Source organism: Pieris rapae, chromosome 2, assembly GCF_905147795.1.
Source record: "Pieris rapae chromosome 2, ilPieRapa1.1, whole genome shotgun sequence".
Taxonomy (NCBI): Eukaryota; Metazoa; Arthropoda; class Insecta; order Lepidoptera; family Pieridae; genus Pieris; species Pieris rapae.
Window position 1 is genome coordinate 187,446 of NC_059510.1, and position 24,648 is coordinate 212,093.

Here is a 24,648-nt window from a genome sequence, read left to right on the forward strand (position 1 = left end):
TATGACTACTAATAAAATACGTTAGTTAAATGACAGGCTGCAATCACTTGAAAATGTTAAGATTATGTCTTAAAATTTTCTAGTAAAAATAAAGATAAAATTTTGTTTGCTATTTTTGTGTTTTTATTATGTTTGTATCATTATTGATTATTGATTTTATTATTAATTTTAAAAAATAAGTAAATAAGTAGATAGGTATTTGTGAAAGCAGCGATTAATCAAAAGCGATGTTTTTTAACATCATTATGATCTAGTGTACAAAAAATACATTAAAATAAGCAAAGTTCGATCATAATCGATTAAAATATAAACCATATTGTAAATTGAACATTGTTTTACCTCAAGTGAATAAAAATAAACAATTGAGAAAATGATTTAATTTCTTACAGATTAGTAAATTTACGCTACAAAATTGATAAAATATGAAAATGTTAATACGTACAATCTGAAAATTAGAGTTCTTTGATTGAGAGAGTACCATTTACTTTTTATGAATTAAACCTACAACGTACATAATAATTAAACTACAATCAAAAATAAAAATGGAATTATTATTGGCAGGAAGTATTAGCAAAGTCAAATGGTAAATGGTAAAGATCTTTTGATAGTCTGAATAGCATTCCCATCATTCACAGCATATCTCCTGTAAAAAGGTCTTTCTTTTCAACGGGTAATTTTTCACTCATTAATAAAGAAATAATGTGTAAAACAGGACATGCTACAATAATATTATCAGATATGTTTGATATTTTGATTCAGTTTGAACAGTGGTAGCAACCTTCTCTTCTCATCCCAAATGTACCTACAACCTTTCTGAAGCCCATCTTGCCACTAAATCAGTAAAGTAATCAGTATGTCCAACAAAAGCCTGTAAGGAGATTGTATATTTTATAATTTGTCGATCATACAATCTCAATTCACATTCTGTATTAAATCTTCAATTAATCCTTAAAATAAAACTTAGAATACTGTGATAATTATCATCATTAACAAGTTATATACATTAAAATTACACAGTGACTATTGCGAATTTTGTTGTAGGTCCCAGAACCCGGAATGGGGCAGAGGTATAAAGATCAGATATTTAGATACAGAAAAGACCTTAAATTGTATTAATCATCCGGTAAAGAGTGGATGAAATGGTAAAGGTCGTCAAATAAGATAAGAAATATTTGGAATATTTCAATAAGCCTCACCCTTCCCATGGCCACACCTCAGGCCAGCACAAGGTATTAATGAAACAAATTAATAATTTCCTTCGCGCCCGCATCCCTGATCCTGCGATAGCCCTTTTGTGTGTAATTGACGGCCATTTTACATTAATTTCGGGGTTTTAACGTTTCCGTACGGTGACGTAGCTTTTTTAATTGCTAGTTAAGGAGTAATGAGCCAGTAAATCTACAAATTGTGTAGTGCTAATAAAAATAATGTACCTTTACCTACATAGTAGATGCATTCAGCCAGCCAATGTTAATAAGTAAAGAAATCGTAAAGCGAGATAGTATGTTAGTTTGATGGACCGAACACAAGAGACTGTTTCATGGCATTTCTGTGGAATTCCGTGAAATGTGTGTCGACTACAATGTCGCGATGTACCTGCAACAGACCGTCGCATTATCTTACCTATCAAATTAGTATTTTGCAGCGATTTTACTAAAATAATTTAGTTTCAAAATTAACTTTTATTTAGTTACAAAAATATTATTAAGTTTAGTAGCTTTTCAGGTTAAGAATTGTCTTCTGTCCTGTCTTCTTAAACTTTGAACGCATATTTTAATATACGATCGCGTGAGTGCGAGGGTGCATCACTAGCATAGTAAAGGAGTACGTCAGACGCAGATCGGCGGGTTTTGCATAAAATCCCCATTTGTCACAGCACTAATGTCCGAGCCAGATCACTCGTGTTACTAGCACACGGAACGAGTCGAGTGGATAATGTGACGTCACTCGACTTGTTTAGATTTCGGAACATGGAATACTCATGGAAACAATTAAAATAATTACGGTAAGAATAATCAAAACACTCTAGAGACATGTTAAATTTGACGTAGAAATCAAAATCCTTTCTCAAAATAGTACACCCTTCTGATGCGAATATTAAATTAACATAAACATTGAGAATCAAATCGAGACGAATCTATCTATTGGAGATCGTTAATTCGCTGACGGAAGAGGGAGGGACGTAAGTGTGTTAGCGCCTTTATCTAAGGTGCTTTCAGATGAAAGTAATTTCGTTATAAACAGACACGGCATTCTATACAATAAATCATTTTATTTATAGGGATCGGGGGTGAATTGTTGTAAATATGAAATATAGAAACGATGAAAGGGTTTATTTCAAAAATAAATAGTGTTTTCAGATATTATTTAAAATGTGTTTGCAATATTATGTTGCAACCTTATTATATTATACATCTGTAAGTCTTAGAATAATTGTACATTTTATATCTAATTTAAATGATCTTCATATATTTATCGAGTAACAATGACAAGGGAGTCGTGGTAATCAAATGCAGTCCATAAATTTCAATTGCTCCTCAATGTATTCTTTACGGAACATAAAGTAACGCTAGAAATTTAATTACTATAACGCGACCTAATGGCCGAAAGGGTGAATAAAAAAGTATAACTTTATCTATGAATGTTGGTACGAAGATTCTTAACGATATATTGTAAATTGATCATATTATATAATACTCAAGCGTCTATAAAAGTGCGTACGAAAGAAATGTTTTGTTTTAATTTCATATATAATAGTTTAGTTTAATTTTAAGTTCTGTATTGTATTTTTCTATAAATAAACGTACTTGCGAGCTTTCCGGCAATGTGAGCGTCTATGGGCAGCATATCACAACATCAGGTGTGGCTCCTGCCCGTTTGCCTCCTATTCAGAACATAAAAGAAATATTTTTTAAGATTAGTTAGTCAGGAAGAAACTGATTTTAGCAGTAAGACATAAACATGCAATGTCTTAGTTATTTCATTTTATTCTTCTCCTGTTTTGTGTTTAATAAATTTTTTTATTGACCTCCGATTGTGAATAGTCTTCACTTTAACATTTCTCTAACATGTTTTAAGTGGTAAACATAAAACTCCACGAAAAACTATTAAATAGAGCAATGAAGAATTATTATGAAGCAGCATCCCCTAAGCCGACCCTCCGTCTGACGCGAGTTAAGGTGACCGATCCGAAGTTTTCTTCCCTTTGGGGCTGGCTGACCTTGGCTTGATCTTTGATGTAAATGTTGTACTTCACAGGCATTATATAAATAATTTTTAAAAGACGCGGAACTTATACAAAGTCTGATTGTTTTAACCAAATTCACGATTGTCGTTTGTCAAGGCCTAAAGTAATTTAGAGGCTGGGGTTTGAAGCCTGGTTGGAATGTTTTTGAATGTACATCGAAAGAAAACTTTATATGGCAATGTGTCAGGCATAGAAGAGCAGAAGAAGATAAATGTACCACCTTTTTAAATTATATTAAAATATTTGTAACTCACTGGTTATATGATTACACTAGATGCTAGTCAGTAGAGCCATCGGGAACATATCATTAATTTTAGTTTTTAACGTGCGCTGCACGAGGGACCGCGGCTGAATCGATTACTTCAGTTTAAATAACGGAGAAAGGGTGCATGTTGTTAAATAAATGCATTTATTGCGAACCCAAGTGAGAAGTTACAAAATAAAAACTGTCAACTTCTATTTATATCATAAACGACGATATCAAATAAAACATTTTTTTAAATCTTTTGATAAGTATGTACTCTAATAGGGACTAGATTTTTGGGTCTAAGGCAAGCCGGTGTACTCGCGATGTTTTATTTCCTTCCGTTCGAGCGCATGTTAAATCTACATTTAACGAAAAACGATTAGTGATAGCCTAGAGCCAAACCTACTACCTCAGGGAGGAAAGTAGGACACTAATGCCACTAGGCCAACATTGCTTACACAAATATATACATAACAATTATTTAAAATCCTGCAAATTGAAAACGCGTAGAAATTGTTTGAAAACTTTGCTATCTTTAGACACTTATTATTACGAAGAGGAAATATACGAACAACATACGCAAAAACAATTTCACTATAAGAATTCATCATCTCTTGCGAAGTTAAAATTAAGTCTTGCGTGTCTCGTGTGATTGCATTGTTGTTATAGCAAAGCGTCGAACGCAACAGAATTAAAATTTCATGATAACCGTTCATTGTTAGAAGTTATCATAACGACAATAAGCCACATTACTAACGGTTTTATAAGTTATTACTACCCTCACCTCAGCACGAGGGAGAGAATAAAAGCAAGGTGCACACGAGTGACGTGTGACCCGGCGCACGCGTCGAATCTAACAATGTACATGACATTCGGAAATAAACTTATGTCCGTTTTTTACTTACACAAATAACACGCACAATCTGCATTATTTATTGGGTTTATATATACGCTTAAATATTTACAAAAATGTAACATATTTTTACTATTACAATTTTAAAAACGGTTTCAATAAACCTAGTTTTATTGAGTTCTAGTTGAAATCAGCCAAAGTGCGGCCCGATGTCGCCCTTGCGTTCCTCGCTAAGTATTATTATTAAGAGATTTATTGCACGGAAAATTGCACGTATTGTTGTACCGCGACGCATAATTCATGTCATAAATAATTTTTATGTTAATTACCTCTATCGTTACTAGGGTCTAACGGTTGTTACTTTATGGGAAACTTTTATTATTACCATAAAAATAATGATACAACTTTGTTATTTTGAGAGAGTTCGGAGTTAGTGAAATTAAACAGAGTTTTGAGCCTACCCATGCGAGCTTCCGACGTATGATCTGTGATTTCCATGAACTAGTAAGAAACCTAAACTAATAACTAACTAAACTATTAATAAAGTAGACTTAATTTTTTTTAATTACAGAGAGCTAAATTTAATCACCTTCCCAAATGATAAACTCACAGTAACAATATAAAGGACTCAGCATAACCAAGGATGCACTATTTGCATCGATGCGATAAAGAGCTTAATCCGTTTGATTAAATTCACCTTCGGTCCCCCGCTTCTCAAAAATAATCCGAAATGGCGAATCAGATGCAGTACGTGGCGTCCGCGTCCCCCGTCTAACAAAGGCTAAGCTAATACCCATAACAATGGTATCTGCCGCGTTTCGCACGCACGAACAATCCAACGGTGTAACCCCAGCTTTAGCTCGATTTACCGTGAGGCGTGCAATCAAAATGTTGCTTTAATTTTTCGTTCATATCATAATAATTTTGACTGAGACCCAACACAGCTGTGAAAAACATTCACGTTTTCATCTTCACTTCTTTGAAGTCGGATTATAAAAAATATCAGGTTGTTTTACGCCAAAAGGTTTTGCTTACCCAATAATCTTAAAGAAATCTTTTCAAGAGTTAACTCACAACAGATGATTGCAATCTTAAACAGGTCGAAGTGAAATGACAAGCAGTTAAAAACTCAATAACATCAAATGCCCGATAAAAGTTGTCAGAAGTTTACAAGTGAGCTCAATTCCGTCGCAATTACTGGAGAGTGCATCTGTCGTGTGCGATGACATCACGATATCCAACCCAGTATCGAACGCGGGATCTTCTCATTAAGGTTATCTTAATCGACACGTGTTTATTGTGCACTTATGGAGATGCTGTTGAATGCATGTGTCTTTTATTCATCGGTTTTGAAAATATCTGGACTCATAATGACAATTTTATAGTGAATTTCATTTTAATTATGTATTACGCAGATAATTTACCTTGTTAAGTCACCACCCATTGAACTTGAATTTACAAACCTAGCTAACGTAGAATAATGCTCTTTATAAACTTTAGATATATTCGGACAGTATTTTTGAGGTTATTTGCCATTTTCCCACATGTTACGTTTGATGTGCCCATCAAATAGAGGCTGGTTGGAAATTGTGTTGTGTAACAATTAATACAAATAAAACCCAGTAAATTGATTAAACACGATTTAAAATGTAGTATAATCAACATTAATTGCGCCTTTCTCACGGGTGAGAGGGTTCACGAACAATAACCGTCCACCGGCGAGCAGAGCGGCTCCTCTACGCCAAAGATTTTAATTTACGGCACACGTGCGCGCGCGGCGTCCCAACGTAGCCGCGTGCCGCCTTATATCGAGTATACACTCAGAGAGAATATGCTGCCCCAGAGATTTCTCTTTCAACAACTTAAAAACAAATAGAGAATATTTAAAAGATGGTTCTGAAATTACGAAGAAAAACGTCGTGTCTACAAATGGTACTAATTTATATAATACTAGCTGACCTGGCAAACGTCGTCTTGCCAAACTACTACCTTTAACTCAGCGCCATCTGTTAGAATTGTATCAAATAATAAACAAATGTTAATGTTATCGTAATTTTAGTAAGGATGCCTATTTTTTTGAAAATGAAATATAGCCTATGTCACTCAGGAATGATGTAGCTTTCCAACAGTGAAAGAATTTTTCAAATCTGCCAAGTAGTTTCGGAGCCTATTCAAATCATACAAACAAACAAAAAATCAAACCTTTCCTCTTTATAATATTAGTATAGATGTCCGTCTTTCGCTTAGAAATAAAAAAAGAAATTGCTTAGAAAACCATGTTTGTGTAACAATGTAAATAGGTTCGCGAACAACGCCCACATGTGGTCGAAAATCTGACCGATGTTTAAAAATAGCTAACAAACTAGGCAGTTGACTCAAAGGTTTTTTACGGCAATAGAGCAGCGTCCGGTGGCCGGACGCGGCTCGGAGCGGTGGTCCAGCCCACAACAGGAGCGCTTACCTTACTTTTTTATTTGTGCACTGATTTATAGTTGTTTTGAATTTGTTCGAACTGTGCCAAAATGCTTTCGACACTTGCAGGAAATCCATTTTTTTTCTCTTTTACTTATACCGGGGAAATGGTAGTTTGAAAATTTTCAGTTCGATTCGGGCAATTGGAGTGTATTGGCGCATGTTTGTTGTGTGGAAGTTGGCCAATAAAAGCAGGACTTTTGTACGGATTTGTTTAACCTGACCGTTCGACCATTTTATGGTGAATATTTTAATTTTTGGTTTACAGTAAATGTCATAAAAATATCATGACGAGAGCTTTAATATTGCAAGAATAAACTGTGTAGAAGATAAAGCCATAGTTGAAGAAGTATTTGCTAAAAGTCCAATACATACCTTTTGTGAACACAAACCTACCCGTTCCCATTCCGAGTCGAACAAAGCGAGATAAAACACGAGTGTTAAGATAGCAATCTCTACGAGCGGTACAAAGCAACATTTTAAAAGAGAAACAAAATATTTTTCATTAGAGCCACCGAACAATGACAATTGGATAGTACCTTCGGATTACGGTCTTATTGCGCCTGCAATATCCCCTCTCTTTCTTAAGAATAATATGTCTTTATAACGGATCCCGCGGCTTTCCTTGCCTTACTTCTTACACATTTTTCAGTAAAATGCGAGCTCTTCTTCAGTTCCAATCGAGACGTGTGAGCGATATTGAACTTTACAGTTTATGTGGTAGAATATACTTCAGCTTGAGAATATTCTTGAAGAATAGATTGCATTGTCTTCACACGTAAATTATGGTGGAATAAGGCAACTATTTGGATACTTCTAAAAGAGACCCTATCTTGAGTGCAATAAAATGTAATTTATTCTAAAGCCTATCTCCGCTTGAGACGTAAATTCTTAAAGTCAGTAGTTTCACGTGGCAAAAGGTCACTCTGTCCGTGACGGACGAATTTAATTTATAAAATGAAAATACCCAAACAATAACGTAGACTTTAAATATACCGGGACCGTGTGGTTTAATCTAACATGGCCCTACGTTTTCATTACAGAAATGACAATACGGTTTAACGGTATTATATTTTGTTATAAGTAATTTCGAATGCAAACCCGACTATTTTTTTATATATAGTTACGTAAAAATTATTGATTACTATGCGCGATTTTCTTACGCGGTAACTTGTATTCAAGAAGCAGTGCTAATAAAACTGGTGATAAACTAGAACTTATCCCCACCGCAATAAAGAAGGAAATTTTATTTGAGCCTACGAACACCTTAATTCGATAAACATAATCTTTCATAATGCTCCATCTTTACGATATTTTTTGTCTCTTTCTTTCGTTCGGACTTACGTATCGCCTGCCCTATCCAATAAAGGTGCGTCCTTAAGTCGCCAGAGCCATTTTGATCAGTAATGATGATTGGTCCGGTTCGGTAAATTGAAGGTGGCGTCGACACACGAATTCACTTAGGGCCGTCCACATGTTATGAGCCCAACGAGTGATATTAATCGTTCTCAGACATCTTCTTGCCCCTTTTTTGTTTACTCGGCACGTTTGTTACCTGGAAGCTTCAAATTGTATGCAGTGGCCATGTATTATATACAATTTATGAATGGTTTTTTAATGGTGAGTTCCTCCCTTTAAGATTATATTGAAAAATGTGTTTAGCCATTTGCCAAAATGAGTGTTATGGCCTACACAGTCATTACAATCAATAGCTGTTTATATGATCGCGTCATTAGGTCCTAATGGATGTGTTTACGATATCGTCAATAGCTGATTCGCGTCCCTGAGTTATGCCACCAGAGGAGCTAATGGCACGCGAAGATATATGCTAAAATCTATTGTTCAGGTTTCAATATAAGGAATAACAAATGTGTAATGTACGGAATGTTGTGTATACGGTCGATCTAAATAATAATTTATCCATTATTTATAAACAACCTTGTAAAATTTTATTTCTTAAATATATTAACACATACATAATGCATTATTAACACAAATTTTGTGGATTATATATATAATAGTAACACAAAAGGCTAAAATTTTAATCTCATTGAGAAACGATTTCAGATTCAATTCAAAATCATTCGATCGTACTTCAAAGTTCAAACTCACGTTCATTTGTCACAGTTTCCGCTTAACTTGGTGTCTCTCTACGTCGTTCAAATAGTTCTATACAAATTTATCTCGTAACTTGTAGGACACAAAGTTGAATTCGAACTAAAAAGTAACTAAGAGATACGTTATTTCGCGGGTACGTTGGCACACTGCTGCCACGTGTCGGCCGATCGTCACAATTAGTTTCATTCATGGCTCGTCTTTCGTGACGGAAGGACGCACGCTGCATCCGACGCACTTAACGTGATGGAAACGAATTGCACGAATTAATCGTTGGTAATAGTTGTCTATTGTAGGAAAAATCCCAAATCTGAAGGGGCCGTGCTCTCACAAAGAATACTACATGAACCCTATCCTAGTTGAAGCGATTTCCTAATTCGAGCCTCTTCGCCATTAAAAGTAGCTGCTACATTATGATATTAGGCCGCCGGTCGCCGTGTGCCAGAAAGTAAGTACCATCTGTCAAGCGGTGTGCTTCGTAATAGTCATTGTTGGTTGGCGTAATGACTAGAATAGGCAATACAATATTGATGGATGTGTTGGCAACTGGCCACCTACCGCCCTAATACGTATTATACGTTTGAGCTTTTCATTACAGTTATGCTCTTTCAAATTTTGTTTATTACTTTTTCATAGTGCTTTGTTTAAATTGAGTAGCTCCGTTTTGGACGGAATCCATATTTTGCAAACTATTAATATAATACTTAAAGTTGAAATTCTTACCTAACCTCCACATAACTCATAAATCGCTTTAGGATGGAAGGGGTGATGTTAGTTTCTCTTTAAAAATTATAAGGGAACGTTGAGATATCTATTAAGGTACCTGAAGCTAAACTGTTTATTTTGGAAAATATTAAAGTAAATATTTTACTACCTGTACACATTGATCAAAACAACTCCACCGAAGCAATTTAAAAAAGGAGCTCCATCATATCACACCGAATAATGTGGCTTGAAATGAGTAAGTTTTATTCCAAAACCGACGTTGTCTCCGTTATACAACGTTCATATTCCCTTAAATATACTGTGGTCAGTTTTGAGATCATAATTATCAGGCAAAAGTGACCCTTAATCGAAAAGCTCAAGGTTTACTTTTCCGAACGTTGTGGAGACATATTAAAAGCATCAGGCAGCAAAATGAACTACGGAAGATGTATGAGCGTTTGGATTAAAAATATTTGTACGGGCCATTATACATGGTGTAATGAAAGCCCTAAGCGAGCTTTATTAATACAGGATGTAGCATTAATTGAAGCCTCAATACAAATTTGACGGAGGTCGGACATTTAATTTTTGTTATTAAAGGCCGGTGCGAGATTAATGTAGGTTTTCTAACATTATGCTCTTTTGGTGTAATGTATAAGGTGTGCGAAGGGTTTGAGTTTACATTTGCTCTATTAAAAATATTGATGTAACTTGTCCCTTGTACAACTTAATAATTTGGTGGACAAACAATTAATACTTTATATAGAATATGCAAAATGATACAAAAAAGTCTGGATTAGTTTTCATTTGATATGCAGGTTGGGCGTGCGCGGGCATTCATTACCCAGCCCTAATGAGTAGCGCTCGCTAATCTCACATAGAATATCTCATAGATGCTCCATTCTTACAGTATTGTCCTTAGAATTTGTATCTTTGAGTTTCTCTTTTCACAGGAATGGATTTTTTCTCAGAGGGATGTCTAGTTGTTTTAAATTACTTAAATTCTACAGTCAACACTTCTGAAATACGAAGAAATAATCTCATGTAAGCATGGAAGTATCAATCTTCTTTACGTTTTAAAGATGATTCATATTAAATATAAATAATTACTCTCGTTTAATTGCAATGTATCCAGCTTTTGCTGATCTCTGCCAGAAGCAGCACATTAGCACCTCTTAAGGCTTTAAAGGCACTCAGGGCGTAATGACGCGCCCGCGGCGAGCTGAGATTATCACACGAGCCTTTCTTGCGAATTGTCCTCTAACACGCCTACTGTGGGCTTTTTTAACGAGTAGGCTGTACGCACCTCTTTTATTTATATCATGTTGCTGCAAAGCCTGTTTGATGTAAAGGACTTTGCTTTCGTATGCGGATTAACATTGCGCTTTATGTTTTTGTACCCTATTTATTAGCCTTACTACCTATATGTTGGGTTTGTAAAAATATCTTCCTTAAAGTGTGGATCATCCCCTCGTGTAACATACCAACCGTATCTAAAACCCAAACATAACCGTAACTCAAGCAAAAAAGTTATTACGTCGGGAATAGAACCCGATTACCGGTCGCAAAAACGCCGACATATTGAGCGTTGGGAATGTAATAAAGCGAGGTATCGTCCGGGCCATTTTTTATCAGCATTACCTATGAAATGAACTTCGTGAGGGAACGGATTAAATGACGTTAAGCCTTCTCGATTGGTCTACAACAACAGTCGGATGTTTTTGAGTCTAACCATACAATATCAAAAAATTTGGCCTGGAATTAAGAATAAAGTATAGTATGTAGTATCAGTATACTGTACTGTACACAAAAATAATAGAAAGTAATAGGGCGCTGCGCAGTCAATACATATTTTAAAGCTTTTAATAATTTGCGTTTACTCTTAGTAAATTGCAGGAAGGCAAGAATCCGAACCTAACATGACTTTCTCGTTATACATATACAATTTTGACAGATATTGGATTAAAATCCTTTGACGCAAGGCTCAACAGAGTTGCACCCTGATGACTAAACGACATCTGTATTTCTAAACTATGTTTAAAATCTTTATAACGCCGGGTTTAAATTCGGCGGAATGTGGCAAGCATTGAATTGATAATGAACAAATCTCTAACCCGGTCACAAGGTTAATACGATAATTATAATTTAGTGGCAGTTTCCTCGATACAATTCCCCACTTTCTTTGCGTCGCTAGTAAAATATCGTGTCCGGTTCTTTGATGTGTATTCATAGGTGCGGAACGGCCTCGTTCGGGGTTCCCTTGGCGAAATCGAAAGACCTTTAATAATTTGATTTTAAAAATAAAGATAATTAAGATAGTCGAATTTACACAGTAGATATATTTGGGCACTTAAAACCTCTGTTACCACTTAACTTAAAACACCTGTCATCCTCTTTTAAACGTTTGAATTGTTTCTTTCAATGCTCTTCGTAGCTATATCTTGTAGTATTATGTCGGAATTTAACGGAACCCAATTTTTGTCTAGTAATTTCGTAATGTCAAGTAGAAATATTATTTATGGCATGTAATTGAGATAATTTGTTAGAACGGCGGTAGTTAGCGTCGTGCCAAACTCACGTTGTTGTGGAAGGTGCACTTATTTTTATTACTCGTCATCCTCGCGCTAATAAATTAGATTCCCACAGTTTTTGATGTTAAACCTAATTCTTTTGAGCACTGTCGTGGAGTTAAATATGAGATTGTGCCTAATTGGATTGTTTTATGCTGCGAATACAACGCTATTGACAATCACGTATACATACGAGAATATCTAAAAGAATGGTTAATAAGTTGTTACTTATACATTGATTTATGTAGAATTAATTAAGAAAGAAATTATGAATTAATTTAAAAAAAAGGTTGGAGGATTTTTTTTCTCGATCTCGCTTTCTCCCTTTCTCTTCAATCGGCCTCAATCACTCTCTCCCTCTTCTTTGACAATTTTTTACCTTCATGCGCCTAAAGAAGTTCCATTTCAAAACGGAAGCCTTCTCCCGGACAAAGCTGCTTCAGAGCTTCATAAAATATTTTTGTACATTAGATATTCCTATATATAAATAAGACAGTGGATAAATAAAGGCTTATTACTATTATGATTAAGAGTGCGGTTCTTCGCCTGAAGTCGCGCGTTCTAACTCCTGTATATCTAGGGGCTATGTATATCTACAAGGTGTGAAATTGAAACTTTCGTTTCGTTCGTTATTTGACAAAATATTTTTGTCCGGAGTCCATGTGCTAGGCATACAGTGTTAAAAACAAGATATGATAATAACAAATGCGTAAATCTGAAGCTAAGAGTATTTATCTACCTTTATTGTTTTTATTTTATCTTCATAGTATATTTAAAAAAAAAATAGATATTTTGCTAAGACTGTATCAGCGGATACTAACTACATTTCGAGAGTTCTCAAGAACCGTTCAAAAGAAACAAGTAGCGAGCTGTTGTAATTATCGTTGTGGCGTATAATAAACTCATAATGACATTTTTCCGAGTGAACACTGTCCTAATGTGTATCACATTAACGATACGCGTGGTGCCACTGTTCGAGCAATCTGCACGAAATTAAACTAAAGTTGTACTTCTTTAAGTCTACACAATATTCTACAAGAGGATTCAAAAGAGCTTATATTTAATTGTAATATTAAAAAAATATTTAAGTTATTTTATGTAATTACATAGCTGGTTTGATTTTTCCGCTACAAAATGTACCACAGTTCGTATGATAAATATCTTGCTCTCTTGCTATGTGTTGTTTTGCTACAATTCACAAGTGTAACACTACTTATACTTCTCAGTATAAGCCATTTCCCATCTGAAATACGCTTAAATCTTTTTAATAACTCGCTTTAGTATCTTTACGATAAGGTTTGTCAAACTATTTTTAAGGCATAAGAGCAATTAAAATTCAAGCTCTTAAGAGAGGTCTTCTCTACCATGACTAAGGATGTTTGATTCGTATTAACCGTTCAATCGATTGGCCCCTTGATCCGTGTGTCCAATAAATGACTATTTCGTCAATCTGTCATCTGTGTCGCCAATTGTGTCATCTTTACAAAATGAGAACGTAACCAACTAATTCGCCTTTCGTGTTAAACATACCGGTAATCGTGTGCAAACCGTAAAAGTGATCGATACGTGAGTGTTGTGGTAAACATTTTACGTGAGCAAACAGAGCTGACCGGAGATGCGTAGGTATCTGAAAGAATTAAAATGCAGAGGTTACGAGGAACTTATAATATTAACGATTATTAACTTATAATTCTATTTCAATACATCTTCAAAATGTTTAATCTAAAGCAAGCCTTAAAGATTTAAAAGAAAGAGGCTTTCTTTTCTGTCTGTATCTGTTCCGTAAAAAGAGTATTAAAATACTCCTTTTTAATAATAAAGAAATAATGTTAAGTATATCGAAACAAAAAGCAATGTTGTATTGCGACTCCTTTCCGTAAAAAAAAGTTCTTTTACCTCGAATCACGGCAAACGTTTGTTAAATATTGACAATCCATATTATATTTCACCGCAATCATGTCCGGTGCAGATCAAACAGCGGGGTTCGTTGAGTGCAAACGGTGCACAAACAAGGGCAAAAGTATTTAGCGTCAAGTGCTTTGCTGATCGTTAGCGGTTAGACCAGATAGGGTCATACGAGGAAGGTACAAAATAGGTTAGCCAACATTAAAATCTAACGCGATGGAGAACAACGATGAAGTGATTCTTACTCCTGCTAGCCAAGTTGTATCACGTTCATAGTATACTCAACTAAAATTCTCGAATACATCGTAAAATTCGAATCGAAAGAATTTTAAGAAGCATGAACAAAGCACTGCGTTTCCTCGATAAAAATAGCTTAAAATATGCTTCGGAATACATCGCCATGCAAAGGTGGAAAGTGCTGGAGGCCATGCAACATTTACAGTTGGAAATAAGTTACAGTTACTGCCGTTTGGGCGTGGGTATGTTCATGAGCGTAGCGGGAATTTAAAACAATCGGTCGCTTTAGCTAATAATAAATTTCAGTTATAATTTCCAAATTCCACCAAATTAAAGATCTTATATGAAGGATGGACTCCTGAAAAGGACATCATACCATCAAGACAGAATACAAAAAAACATGACTGCGAGTTTTTTAAGGCAGTTGTTACCTACACACCAATCCAACTTGGACCCTTCAAGAAAAGTAACAATACTTAAATGGCCTGCAGCGCATTTGCGAACCTTTTGGTTATGTGAGTGTCCACGGTCATTTAAAATTTTCTTTTGCCGTAAAGACCATTATATCCTAGTTTTAACATCATATATGATATCAGAGGTTAAGAGCATCAGCTAGCCAGCACATCAATACCGCTATTCATGCTTATTCAACTTCCAAGACTGATAATGCATTTTTCATATAAAATGTGTGTTCTCATATAAATCCGCTCAGCTCGAGACAATGTACCGAGCCTTGCAGTTTTATGAAGCAGCGCGCAAACACAGCGAGGTACGGTGGTATTAACTTGGCACCGCACTTTTATACCTCATGTACTGCAATTTTGTACTAGATTGATTCTTTACTACTCACAATCACTTACTTTGAAATGGCACTTTCATTTCTGGAAGACGTAACTCTTGAGCTGAGTCAAAATTTGATTTTCAATTTTCAACAAGTTACTAGTTTTAGCTAACCGTTGTGTAAAGCTATTCTGCGTAATTGTTAGACTCTCTGTAATCGCATTGTAGCTTAGGTAAAACTAGGCACCTAATTACGAGCACTAAAACGTAGCTAGACTACCTAAACTCCTAGGTAATGAGGCGCTCAAAGGAGGGAGGCGAACGTGGGAGGGCTGCCTCACTGAACGCTGCACAGAGACGAATCTGTTTTTTAATTTCAATCAGTCACCCATTAAAATATACTTGTACAATATCTAGCGTGGCTGTGTAAAGAGCTTTTACTAGCTATGTGTTATTATTATTAGTACATTAAAAGATTTTCTATAATAAATGACGTAAGGAATTTTTGTAAATACAATAAAAACAGGTTTCAAAGTAAACTTTCGCTACCTCGACGATCTACCAGTATCTTATCTTGGTAGCGGCTCATCCATCCGTCTGCAATTACCTTAAGAAAGCTATAGTTGCTGTGTCTTACGTACAATAGCATATTTTTTATTATATTATTTAAATATAATATACTTAGTAATGCACTACCGTATTGAAGTTGTTTTGTTTCGACGTACATACCTACTTACAAAAACATATCTATATTGAAAGGTTTTGACCTAAAACTATTACAGAAATACCTAGGTCTGGAGAGTGAAGTGAGGCCCTGTAAAAGCGCCTCCATCTAATTATGAAAGAGATGGAGTGGCACCATAATGTCACTGAGAGGTGAATTTTAAAGGTTCAGTGCTAAGCTTTGTTGAATATATAATTATTTATATTAGGTACTTATTTTGAGTTCACATACCTAAATTTATTTTGGTAATTATTTTAATGTAAAATATTTAAAGGCATACTGAGAATAGAAAACATTTAAGTTTTCTGCAAACGGAAAGTGAAACTATAAGAAAATTACAATTAATTAAACTTACTATTTACAATAAAGAACAATCCCGATTCTCATTGAGGTTGTGGAAATAATTTCTAGCTATATTTTTGTCTTATTAAAAAGGTCATAAGAAACTACATAACTAGTATTAATATATAATACATTTACCATAATGCAATTTCTTGTATTAAAACGTACCTCAAGGCCGTCAGGGCGCGGCGCTCTAAATTTAGCACACCTCAAGAAAACATCAATCGCTCCAACACATGCGCACAAAAACCACAACCTTAAAGCATCACTTGAAATGATCATTGACCACCTGTTGGCTGGTGCGGTGGGCACGTCAGGTGAGCTTCCCGGCTCGGCACTTTGTCACCTGTGGCCACCTGAGCTCACCTCAGCCAATCGCCGCGCACCACACCTGCGCAGGTCAATAAAATGGGCGTGGCTCCGCACCGAGGTACCTGTTACCTGGCAAGGTGAGCTGGTTGGTTGTCTGTTCTCCAATCCGTGCTCACCTGACAGGTGAGTTGAAACAGGTGGCTTACATTATGTGCGCAGTACATGGAGTAATAATGTTATGTAACGAAAAGTAAATATTGCGTTAGCAAAACGTATCTATCTTCCATAAAAAGGAAAATTCGTTGAGTGTTCATTTATTCTAGCCTGGCTGTGAATAGCAATTAGGCATTTCATGTTTTCATTACGTACTTAAGGAATTTTACTCTATACCAACATAAAGATAGGTACCATAACAGTAAGCTATAGCAATTTAAAACTATTATTTTCATATAGCAACATCATATTAATCTGCAGAACGCCGAGCCTCATAAATATCTACCTAGAGCACCTAAGGTCGTATATACCGCGGGCTGATTACAACGGGCGGCATGGGGGAGGCGACGGGTAGGGGGGGGGGGGATCGGGCACGAGTAAATGATCACGGCTTTACGATTATACCTATAGATGAGACTTTTTTCAGATTTTGTAAAGAAAGCTTAGGACTTACAACACAAGCTTATATATCACTAAAATAAGGAGAATCTGCCTGCGTTCAGTGAGCTGTATACCCAAGTGTATATAATGTATACAGTGATTATCGTAGGTCTGTACGTAGATTGGAGATAAAGCTAATTAAAATTTATGTTGGCTCATTATTATTACCAAAATTCCTACAAACTATTATTATAACATTCTTTTAAATTATATATGATAATAATGTGTATATAAATGAATTATAATGCGCAAATTTTTACCCAGTTAAAAACAATTACCACGATTCTATACTTTATAGGTATTTGAAGCAATTTAAAATTTTCCAAGAAAAGCTGGAAGTTTTATATCCGCGCTTGTTATAACTTGTTTACCTTTTAGCTCCCAACAGCTACAACTCATACGCCTCGATATTTTTTACTGAAATAACTGACCATCTTATTTAGGAAACTTAAAAAAAATAAACCTTTATATTGTTGCCGTTCTGTTTACTGTGAGCGTGGCAACTAATATTAACCTTGTGTCTTTCGACTCAAACTCAAAATAACTTTATTCATATTGGTTACTAAGTACACTTATGAACGTCAAAAGAAAAGATGGAAATTGATTATAAATTTACATTAACTACCAGTTCGCAAGTCAGGGGCGTAGAACGGGCAATGGTATTTTCCAAGAAAAGCTCCAAGATATAGCGTTCGATAACTGAAGAAGAAGATAGTAGTAGAAGAGAACTGGAGAAATTTAACGATACTCACCGTGAGGACGACTGACATAATATGATAGTTTGAAGTCTCATGAGCGCCTTGAAAATTTGAAAGGTCTTATGGCTCGTATACATTAAATATTAGGAGAATACTGTACAAAATATAATTCCCTATTAATTTATTAGTCAATTGTATTAATTAAGTTGATCCTTTTCTATTTTACTCTTCATTGACCCTCACTTGGCCTGTGTCCGGAATTTTTCAGGTAAACAAGTTAGTTACGTAATGATCCGTGCGCTTAGGCGTCTTAACGTCGCAGTAGTTTTGCATATTATGAGGTAGTCATTGGTAATCCGCAAAGTGTACCTATACAAGTAGGCGTTTGGTAAATACTTTATCTCATCGCTTAGATCCTTAAAAAAGCTATTTGCACTTTTTTTACTAAATTCTCTTTTGTTTAAAAACTTTATTCATCTCATTTTGTTTATTTTATCAGGATAAGGATTCCTTTATCCTGATTACCTAATTCTAAAGAAAACAAATACCTAAAAACCTAATACTCTAAAAACAACTTTATTTAAAAATTTCAAATGCATAGTCAAAATAAATTTATTCATATAGGTAAACGAGTACACTCTAAACGAGTATAAACGTCAGAAAAGAAGTCAAATTGTTTGTAATGAAATTAGTATATGGGATCCTCTTTTTACTTAGAAATCGGATAATATTCTGCCTAGCTAGCTTCTCTAAATGAATTCTCGTAGGTGGAGTCATATTAAATTACGTGTTACTCAGGAAGCCGCTATGAAGGCTTTGATGGCGGGTTAACGTGGCGTGACGTCATCACTGTGACGTAGGTAACGGCCCGAAACGACTACATTACGTTCGATGGTGCTATAAAAATACCTATAGCTAGAATAGCTTGATTGTTTAAGGGTTTTATTTAAGAAACAAAATCCAAAGGTGTTTTGTGATAAGTAAATACAAATACACAACACAAGAGAAAGTATCATGTACAATGTAGATATAATATATAATAATAATTTAGTAAGTTACTAGCGGATCCGACAGACGTTGTCCTGTCTATACGTCTTTAATTTGAAAATTTCAATTTTTAATAAGCTAAAACATTCTGGACCATTTTGATGAAAATTATTATTCAAATGTTATGACAATATCTAACGATCCAGCACATGGTCTACAATAACACAATGATAACAAAACTTTTTTTTAATTTGATCGCAGCGCTAACTGTCGGGACAGACTAAAATTAAAATTCGAATATTATTTAAATATAAGTAATAAATATAATATAAATTATAATTTTGACAGTGCGATGGTAGCGCCGTCAGTCGGATCCAATGTAAAACATTCCAAAATCAACAACTACTAATTAATTAAAAAAAACATTGTCCAGCGGACAAAATTGTGAATCTAAACCATTCTCGAATCTCCACGAATACACACAAAAAATTTCATCAAAGTTGGTCCAGTCGTTTAGGAGGAGTTCAGTCACATACACACGCACACAAGAAATATATATATTAAGATATTTAACAATATTTACTTCACTTTGTTTAATAGATATATTATTAGGTTTAACAATATTTTTGTTGTGGTTTTTAATGGACATATTGATATTTGATTTCTAAAAACCGTGACGATTTTGCATATTGCGTTAATCACCTTCGAAGTAAGGCGAGGTCGGACTTATTAGGACGTGTCGCTAAATCTAATTTTCCGGTTTGCCAGCCGCTGCAGACCGCTTCGCTCCCAACTTTCCCATTTTAACGAATTTCCATTCAAAAATATCAAGAGTTTTCACGTATATCATGGAAAACGGGCACGAGGCTGTGTGTGGAAAACTCTAAACAAGAGTCCGTCCATCTTATATAACTATGTTTAATTTCATTAATATTGAGACATTCATTTCTTCTTCTATTCTCGTAATATTATAAAAAAAATGTATATATTGTAGCTAAATGTTAGTTTAATAAAACCTAAGCATAACAATTAAATATACATTTTCGTCATATTTACAATTTCCTAAATACATAGTAGTAATAATAATAATTAACAACGAATGAAAAGAAAGTTTAAACATATTCAAAAAGTTTGGTTTTCGTTTTAAGGCACATTTATAAAAAAATACACAAATCGTTTTCAAATAAAGTCCGAACTACTTAAAGGTTACTTTACCAATGCAGGTAGACAAATATTAATTTTTGCTTGCTGTACCAAAAATGTATTTTATGACGATAAGGATTATACAATGATGAGGTGTCTGCGAGGAATAAATTACAATTTTCAATAGTATGGTTTACGAGTGTAACAATGTCTGATCGCGGAGTGCAATAAAATAGAAAATAATAGGAGAGAACTGCGGATTGGAAAACTTGCTCCGTTTATGGCTTCCTAAGTTCAGCTATTTGTCGTGGCGTTACCTCGCACTAACTTATTATAACCGCTCGAATACTTTACGAAGCAATTGTATAAGAATATATTAAGTAAAAACTAAAAAAGAATCGGTCTAGAATCTATTTCAAATCAATTAAGTCGATACCTTGAACAAAGAAAATAAATAGTGCTGTACCGTGAGAGCCATCGATGCAATAAGTCCGAGGTGTGGGCCGCACGTGTGTCCGCACAAAAAACACGCCTTAATAAAACGATGCCGGGGGGCTAGTGATGAGCTCTGATCGATAGCTAGAATGTTAAGGGTTTAGGATTAGTCCGGCGAGGAATCACATATTTCTTATAAAGTATTTTTATAAATTACCTATCAAGTGAAAATATTAATAATTGAATGTTCCATTTCGGAACTAAAAACACTGGGATTTAATTTAATTTTTGGAACTTACATTAGAACTCCAAATATGCTTATTAGTAATTGTGTCATGTAAGGCTAACATGCCCACTTTTGTGTGTAATTATACATAGGTTTGGTAATCTTTAGGTATTACATTCTAAAACATCGACATCGAGCCGTCATGCGCATCACTAGCGGCCTCGAGCGGGTTTAATTACACGTCGCGGGCGACAGGTTGTCGCGTGACGTCATCACTGCATGTGTACCTCCACACATTATCCACAGATATTTAATTTGTGTCGCGGCTTATAATTTAACTGTTTTCTCAACACGTGTACGTATGTAACGCCACAATCTTGGACATGTGTATAATTTTCTTTAAAAAATCCTAATCAGACTTCTAATATAATAACTACGCAATGTTATTATTTAACTGTTTAAAACTTATAAGAAACTATGCTCTTGATATGGTGTCCTCATATGTCTGTAGGGCCTAACACCCTCGGTTATCGTCAGCCATTATCTGAGGTCGCGACCGGTACCTTACAAAAACAGGTTGATATTGTTTAGCCTCAATAAATAAACGCAGATAATGCGTGACATGTGGAGCGATAAACTATTATTTATTTCTATTACCTAAGGTACAGATACCACGTACAGACACGGATGTAGGTAGCTCTAGATCATTATTTAATTTAAATCGCTTTAGTTAATAGGTAAAAGGCTCTTATTAATTTGCTATATTTGTTTTAAAATAAGTATTGTTTGATGATTTGCTTTTTTAAGAGAGTACCGAGAGTTTTTTTACGCCGGCATTTTCTCTCGGCCTACACCCTCTGTCTTCTTTGTCGATGAGTAGGGATGTCTACCGACTCAAATTCAATGACGTGGAATAAGTGATACCTATTTTACGTTCCATAATAAACATTTTTTTTAAATAAATAGAATATAGACATACATGTAATAATTTTTTTCAATTCTCATCCAGCTAACACATACTTAATACAAAAAACAATTTTCCGTGTTAGGCAACACAGAACGTGTTACACCTGAATTATAAATATAACTATCAAATGTATAGCTACATTAACTAAATTAAAAACAAAAATATTATCAATATTACACAGGCAAGTAGGTGATCGACTTTCTGTGCCTGACACACGCCGTCGACTTTTTGGGTGTAAGACAAGTCACCTCACGATGTTTTCCTTCTCCGAATACGAATGATAAATGCGCACATAGAAAGTCCATTGGTGCACAGCCAGGGATCGAACCTCAGGGATGAGTGTTGCACACAGAAGCCACTAGGCCAACCCTGATATATAAACACAATAAAGCAATTTTAATTTGCCACGAGGTACTGCCCAAAATGAACTCCGAAACATGTAAATGGCAATTTAGTTTATATAACAAAAGGTTCATTTATTAACTAGTTGGTTTGGTTGGTATTTCAAGTTACTCATATGTGTGTAGGTATGTTCAGAGGAAGTCGAGGTTAACCAGGTCACCGCTTATCACGCTCGTAGGTGTTATTAGAACTCACTGTATAATTATTTAGTTTTCAATTTGTTAAAGTAATATATATCCTTCCTCAATTTAATTAAGGTATTTTAATTAGTAACAGTGGAATGTTAACTCAATAAATGTAGATTTTAAGTAAACAAAACTGAATTGATAGAACTTGTTTTTACTGTTCTTAAGACTAAATTCTTAGTATTACTTAATAAATGTTTAATTGAGAATCAAACCGTACTCGAAAGTAAATGTAATGAGAAGATCAATATCTGTCCAACTAAGCCAGTGTCAAAAAAATTTAAGGTCGGCTAAAAATGAAATCTGAGATTTTAAGAAAATTATTGTTAATAGAAAAAACGTGGCTTCAACCATTTTGAAACCGTATCCACCTATAAGTGCCTCACCTCCTCAGGTAAATGCGGCTGATAAAAGACAAGCCCCTATGATCTTGGTACAAGACCCAAAATCGTTCAAACCAACGTTACTGTGAAAAAAAGCTAAAACCATTTTAAAAACGGTTTTATTGAACTGCTTTTAGGGTCGAATACGGCGTGATCGTGTTTCACTCATTTGGGTTAGGTCAAAGTAGAAATAATATAAAAAAGCGTTGTTCTTCCCATGTGTGTTTCGAAGAATTTAGTACCTTATTAATGATTGAGATGGGGTGAAGCTGTCTCTTTGAGATGCCGATCATTTGGCGAGTTGTAAATTTGTTTATTAGTTTTGATGATATATACCTATTTGTATTCGTTCAAATTACATTACTTTATACTGAATTAATAAGTATTATACACATGCACCTGTTGTGTAAACCCATGGTGGAAAGAGTAAAGTAAATAAGTATTTTAAAAGGTTTATATTCTTTTATCATGGTTATCCATATTTAATTTAAGTAGAACAAAAAAAATTACCTTCTTCTCCTAACGGGCTTTGGAGTACAAATATTTCTTAGTTTTTATCTGAAACGTGGCACTTTCCTCACGATGTTTTACATCGCCATATAAAAAAAGTTGTAATTATGAAAGAATTAACTATGGTGGCAAAGGCGGTTGCAAAACTTCAGGTCGCTAACTGACCACTACTGGGTGTGTTAGCAAAGTCTTGTAAATTACGCCGTAATCCTTAAAATTAAAACGTTTTAACCTGATTTAATTGATGGACAAACACTTGGCAGATTATTTATTAAATTTATCTAATTAAGATCAAAACTATTTTTCAAGCAACTGTTCAAAATAAATAATATTTAAATGTTTTAGAGGAAAACAATAAATTTATGTCTCAAACACTTATATAAATTTGAAATCTGGTGCCGTCATCTAGTGACAAGTAGACGTACTAATCACAGCGAGAATTTTATTACGCGCCATTCATGCTGCGTTCCTGCAACATTATTCAATTTTGGAATTTTTACAATTGAGAATTTATTTTCATATAACATATATATATTTATCGTTTTTTTGGGTTAATCATATCATTTAGTTATTTTAACTACTTAACATAATTCAGTTACACGGCTTCGAATAATTTTTAACAATAGACTAGAATTATTGATCAGTGTTATAACTTAATTTTCAACTAAGTTGCCTGAAATATGATTTACCTTCAGTAACAGTTTATAATAATGAGTGGAAGTCTTGTGCGTTTATTGAACAGAGGCCCATTATTACTAGATGTGTAAAAATCGAAACCGACACAGTTATGAATGTAGGTGAGGTTCGTTCAATCACCGTCAGATATCTGGGGCGCGTCGATTTTGAGATTTCCTCGAAGCGCTCACCGGATGGACCGGTCGAGCTCACTCGCATTTGCTTCGTAATTGGTCGCAGATTCAATGCTTCACGGAATTTATTTTGATGCGCCCAACTTCCTTGGATACGATAGCACTCCGCGCTGTAGGTTAATGGGTAAATGGTTTAAGTTTATGATTCTACGAGTATAGTACTATTACTACTGTGGTTTAAATAAGAAATTAAAGTTCAGCAGCAGCTTAACTTGTGTTTCTTTATTTATTTTCTTCTCAGTTATTTTAATGTGAAAGAGTGTGTTAATGTGACATTATAATAATTTTTAGTTTAAACATTTTGAAAAAAATATGATGATACGATTGTTTTTTTTTTAAATTCCTAATTTCTTAACGATACACGTCTAATACAGATTTATTAAAACACATTTTCTCAAACTACAGGAAGTATCTAGTTGTAAACCGGCCAGAGACAACAATTCAAACAATTACCAACCGACTGTTTACGAATCAAGGTGTACGCATTGTTGTCAGTCGGCCAAAAGAAAGTGTCTAGCTATAATTACACCATTAATTGCCTAGACGTTTACTAGTAAAGAGATTAATTGCATATTAATGTGTTAAATCCAATTTCTGTCGTCAAACAAGTCTGAGTTTAAAACCTGTATTTATTTAATTTATCTGAGACTGGGTTTTCGCAGAATTTTTACGAGATGGAA